The sequence below is a fragment of the Pleurodeles waltl genome, chromosome 3_1, assembly GCF_031143425.1.
Source record: "Pleurodeles waltl isolate 20211129_DDA chromosome 3_1, aPleWal1.hap1.20221129, whole genome shotgun sequence".
Classification (NCBI taxonomy): Eukaryota; Metazoa; Chordata; class Amphibia; order Caudata; family Salamandridae; genus Pleurodeles; species Pleurodeles waltl.
In genome coordinates this window covers 1,867,376,723-1,867,383,201 of record NC_090440.1, presented here as the reverse complement: position 1 = coordinate 1,867,383,201, position 6,479 = coordinate 1,867,376,723, and positions in this window count along the sequence as shown.

The window sequence follows — 6,479 nt, the reverse complement described above, 5'->3', positions numbered from 1 at the left end:
ATTAGCTGAGGCGTAGTATGTTTGTGTTATGTAACTCAGCAAGGTTTAGCATTGAGTTTAATATGTGTCTTTTTAATTAAAATTATTTGTATTCGCAACATCTTTAGCCACTGGAGTATTGTCCAAATTTTAACCTGGTTATTCAGCCCATTCACGTTGCACAAAGTTATTTTAATAACGTTCGTAGCCATCACCTCATATTGTACCCTGATTGAACTCCAGTCTTAACCAGCCCTGGAATCTTGGTCAATCATCCTTTGATAGAAATATTATGATCCCCTCATTTATTGACCTTCGTGGTCGTTCTACTCTGTCTGCTCCTTGAAGTTCATACTAAGGCTGTTTTTTCAAGCCCCGTTAACAATTGGATTCCGTACCAAATCCATGTCACCTTCTTTCTACCTATGCCTTCCCCGCCTATCTCCCTACACCTCAGAGTGACCCCCATTACCCCCCTTCCCATAGTGGCACTTCCCTCGCTGCCCCCTTTGGAGCCCCACCCATCATAGGTTCCCCCCCGGCAGTAGTACCCTCCTTGTGCCCTTTACCCCTCCCTCACCATACCGCAAATACGGAGTGCCTTGACATGACACTTTCTGCACCTACATTTTAAGGGGTATTGTAGCAGATGACCATAGATAGACATATTTAAGTCCCAGTGGAGTTGAATCACATTCCCGTTAACCCTCTCCACAGATTGGACCCTGCGGTCACTGTGGCCATATCCCGACACCCATTGAAAAAATCATCAATAGACCCACTGCTTAGAGTTCCTCGAGTTCAGATTGCAATTTTGATACCCGTTTCATCCTCCAAGTCAAACACTCTTTGCACAATCTGATATACAAGAGGAGAGCTGAAGAATACTGGCCCTAATTTGACCCAGCTGCTCGTTTGTCTTTCTATGGGCATATTCATGAGGGATTTTAAAGCCCTGAAGCTCCTTCAGGATCTGATTATATATTATTACCTCTGTTAGCACCACCATCATCATCTGAGCAGACTGCAGAAAAGCTGAGGCTGCTGATTCCTCCACCAGTATGGCACACTGGACTAATGAAGTGAGGGCATCACTAATATTTATTTAGTGCTAACGTCTGACATCTGTAATGTCTGTGGTGATAGCACTGGAGAGTCCTCTAATACGTGCCTCAAGTTCAGGATGCTCCTCTGTCCTGTGGATTGATAAACCGGCTCATATGCAGTACTCTCCGTTGCAATTCCTTTGGGATTATTCATTGTAAACAAAGGGTACACAGGTCTTCCTTTAGGATTCTTGCAAATTGTGGTACTGGTAGTTGCAAGAGGGATCCAGTTGTCTTGCTGTGTCTTGGAGTGATCTTTGGAAAAGGTCACCCTCTCTGAGCCTAAAGTGGGTTGAAGTGCAGTCTGCTGTTCTCCTAGACTAGACTCAGGTTCTGATGTCTCATGGTCTTGTGAATTGAGGGAGTGAAGTAGAGAGAGTTTCCCTGGTTCTGTCAACAGTTGACACAATTCCCTTGGAGAATCTGCTAGATAGGTGCCCTTATTTATTAAAACCTTGGGCCCTTGAGAAGGCACAGGCGATTTTCAGCTCTTGATATAGTTTGGGGCCTTACCCAAGGCACGCAGTTTTAATGATTCATCTGTGGTGATATGTTTCATCTATCTTGGTTTAGCCTCTTGTTGGGAGATACTGGGAAATGCTGGATAGATCACAAGAGGCCTGCAAGCCATATCTGTACTAATTAGACCGCTTTTGCTGCACCCCCGCCAGACCTCTCCACTTGCAGAGTGGCCTAAAGCCCCACTACCGGCTGCTTCAATCCCTGTTGCTGGCAATTTCTTAGGGATCTTAAAGAGAGCCTTTTGTGGTCAGGGTGATGTCTCTGTTGCAAGTTGCATCTTCTAACATCTTCAGCAGTCTTTCCCCAACTTCGCTCTTGCTGAAGTCAACTTGTCACAGGGGGACTGAGTCACAATCGTATTTGCCAACAGACTACTTTAATAGGTCTTGCGCTTACTATTGTGCTTTGCTGCCACCGCTACCGCTATTGGCAGCACACTTGTCTGGGATTCCCTACCCCTGCCTTGCTGCTGCTGCTCCGCTCCGGTTGCCCGCTGAGGCATTCTCCCTGTAGCCAGCGTCAACATGTTTGAACTGCGGTATCCATGTATCCATGCCTTGCCATCATCCTCTGTAATGGCAGAGTCCCAGGGATAAAACATCAGCCAGCTCAGCCAGTTTCACAACTACTTTCATGGTGTCTAGTAGGCTCAAGCTGCGACCTTTACCTCCACTGCTGTTTCACCAGCCATCTTGGTGCAGCCCCAACGCAGGTTCAACCATGGAGAGTGGCATGCGTGCAGCCCTCAATTTGCGCCTCTATGGTCCTCGTCTCAAATTTAAGGTACCTTGGTACTCTTTACCCCATTCCCAGTTCCCCTGGGTAGGCGTTAAGGAATTCTCCAAACCCCTCACAACAGGAGTAAAGAAAGAACTCTCTTTAAAAATATTCTGTCATTAAAAGAATTTACATAAAATTACACAGATGTTTTTCAGGAGTTTTCAAAAGGTTTTAACAGCTGTAAAAAGGTTACACACACAACACTATCAAGCACTCAATGCAGAGCTTACGCACATACGCACCTGCTTCCTAGTTGAGAGATATGGTTGACAGCTATCTACTAGGGGCTGCCCTCGAATTGCATCTCTTTGGTCCTGGTCTCCACTATATGGTACCTTTGTTCTCTTTACCCCATTCCCAGTTCCCCTAGGTAGGCTTTAGCACTTTCCCAAAATCCCTCACAACAGGAGACTAAAAATAACTCCCTGTGAAAATATTCTGTCATTAAAAGTGATCACATAAAATTACAGAGACATACTTCTACAGTTTTTAAAGGTTTTAAGTATTCCTCAACTTACTTCCTACTTTGTTTTTTGTTTTTCCCTTCTTTTCCAACTGTGGCAGCAACACATCAGTCAGTCAATCAGTATTTATAGAGAGTGGCTACTCACCCATGAGGGTCTCAAGGCTACTCTCTTATCTCTCTAAAATGTCTCATTCCATTCCCCTTCATTCCCTTAGCCTTCCTTTAATCACTCTTTTCTTGATCCTTCCCTAACCATTTCCCCCAATCACTAAAACGTTTACAGCAGTGACTCTTTGATTATTTGATTTTTGAAATGTACAAGTAAACCTTACAAACTGATACTTTTTCCAGCAGACCTTTCTGATTTGTTATGTATTTACTTGTGCAAGAACTGCTGGTAGTAATATTACTAAATAACTGCATTTTGTTGTTTTAAATGCTTGCCAAGGCAGACACAGAAGTAGATGAGGGCCAGAAGCAGAATCAAACTGTGGAGGAGGAGGAGGGCCTGGAGGTGCACGTGGATGCTAGGATGAGTAGTAAGTCAGGTTCCTTCCTCAATGACAATTGTTGAATTTGTTAATTTTGTTAATATATTATTCACTTACTTCTTCCTTAGCTCGTTCCCCACTCCTTTCACACTTATTCACCAACCTAAGGTAAATCTCTGACTCTCAGTCATTCAAACTAATGGGTATAAGAGGTGTGTTATTAAGTGCCCACATCCCAATCATACTTACCCCCTTACATGCCATCACATGCAAGTTTCTCCTCATGCTATTCTTCACACAGGTCAGCCTCTTACCTTTCATTAACCACCTAACCTCTTCATAGCCAGATCTAAATGTAGCCAAAGCCCTCCGTAACCCAGGACTAATATTTGTTGGACTGGTAATGAGCTAGGGTCAGCATGTGGTATGGTTTGGGAATGGACATTTCCTTTTCTAATTTTCAGGAGCATCTTCCTATAAGTCTCTTAATTCACTCAAAAATGATTGCATTAAATCCATACAGAAACAGTTCACATTATTTGAATGCTGAAAATGATGATTTTACAATTAATATGATACACTTGAACAATTGACTCTGCTTGTAGGGCACAATATCTTGTCATTTGATCTGCATATTTAGGGGCATATTTATACTCCGTCTGCGCCGCATGTGCGTCAAAAATGTTGCCGCACATTCAGCGCAAACCTTGCCCCGTATTTAAACTTTGACGCCTGATCCCGCGGATGACAAAATTCCGCCATGTGCGTAATTTTTTGGATGCGGCAAGCCGCCTTGCGTTAATCATATGCAAGGTAGGCATTTCCGTCTAAAAAATGACTTAAATGGCTGTGCGTCGTATTTATGCTTTCAGGCAAAAATGACGCACGGCCGGGAGGCGGAGCCGGAAAATGACGCACAGCCCGATTTGCATCAAAATTTAACGCCTGGGTCAGGGCAGGTGTTAAAATGGGGCAAACACACCTGTATTTAATCATTACACACAGAAGCAACAGCAGAGCAGCAGAGCAGCAAAAGGGAGACAAGGAGGTGCTTCTCATCCAGCGTGCATGCAGACGCAGAGCCCAGCAACAACAACAGCAGCTACCACAACACCAGTAGGGACCCCAAAGGCAGCACAGAAGGCAGGAGAGGATATTCCGCCCCAGAACAACCCTTCATGGCCTCAGGGAACATGATATCATCCAGAGGTACAGGTTGAACTGGCAGGCCATTCAGCAGCTGCTGCGAAACATAGTGCCACAGTTGGCACCCACCTTGCTGACACCCAGCACCATCCCAACAGAAACCAAGCTGTTTGCGTACTTCACATGCTGGCAAGTGGCTCTTTTCAAACAACTGGTGCCCTGGTTGCCGGAATATCACAGCCATCATTCTCTGCCTTTTTGCTAAAAGTACTGGATGCCATCATTGGACTGACACCCACCACATCTGCTTCCATAGCACACTGCAGAAGCAGCAGGAAACAAAACAGGGGTTCTACCTCATTAGTGGCTTCCCGCACGTCCTTGGTGCAATCGACTGCACACATGTACGCCTTGTGCCACCTGCTGCAACTGAACACCTCTACCGCAACAGGAAGCACACACATTCCATCAATGTGCAGGCCATTGTCAATCACCAAGGATTGATCACCAACATTGTGGCAAAATATCCTGGTAGTGTCCATGACTCATTCATCTTCCGTCACAGCACCATCAATCAACACTTCCAGGATGGACGGAATGGCAATGGACTACTTGTTGTTAAGTACAAAAACCTACTTATATACACACTGCACAGGAACCCTCTAGGACACACAACACATACACCACAACAGCAACATCGACAGGAACACAATGAGGTCGTGACATCGCTAGCCATGTTACATAGGTCACCAATGAACCTGTCACACATCTGAAATAACTGTACAGCCTAATGTTAAGACGTCAATGATCACAATGTTTGGAGTGTGTTGCCTAAATGTCACCTTGCAAATTGTAAGCATCTCAATGATGTTTACATTAATCCATTGCATAAGTCTAAAGGTATGGGATGTCCAGGGTACATTGATATGAACATGTTAACAACACTGTAAAATTGAACCTGTGTATGGAACTATCATCTCACCCCCAGTGAAGACACAGGGACACCTGTATCACAAGTCACAATGCTAGGGAGGGCACACTGTACTGCAAATCCCAAAACATACTGCTGACAACTGGTCAGCAGCCAAACACTTGTTCAGCCAAGGAAACAAAACAATGCAGATGGTACATCCTTTCAAAGCCTAGGATGCAACAAATAACACAAAAGAATCACAGACAACACAAGACAACTACTGCCATGCAAGCTGATATCAATGGGGCAAGCTACATCAACATGATCCCATTCATTTTCTCTTTCAGCTGATCAGGGGTATGACATCCAGCCATGGATAATGACACCTATTGGCAACCCGAGTACTGCAGCAGAGCGTGCCTACAATGACGCACATAGGAGGACACACACCATAGTTGAGAGGACCTTCGGCATCCTCAAGTCGAGATTCCGGTGCCTTGACATCACTGGTGGTAGCCTCCTATATTCCCCTGAAATGGTCTGTAAGATCATTCTAACATGTGCCATCCTGCACAACATTTGCATAAGAAGGAACATTCCCCTCCTGGAACCAGAGCCACACATGCCTGAAGAGGAGGAAGAGGAGGATGGTGGCCTGCAACATGAGGGGGAACAACAAAACACGGCCGCTGGTTTGCGTAGGCGGCAACATATCGTGAACAATTTCTTTTAAATATAATCACCATCACCACTTTATGAACTAATTTAAATAAACACCGATAATATTCACCATATCATGGTCTGGCTGATCATATTTGCACACCTTTATCTCTGACTATCAGAATAAGAGTGTTGCCTCATGGAGCATTGCTGTATACCGATTAGGACACTGAAAATCCCAGAGCAATTGTGATGTGTACCATACAACGGTCACATACACACACACTGTAAATGACATACATCCTGTACATTTCACCTTTGAAGGCCAAGAGCAGAGGACCACACCTATTTCACACATACATGTTGGAAACATGGTTCATCGCAGCATATGGCACACAACTGAGACACCATCACTC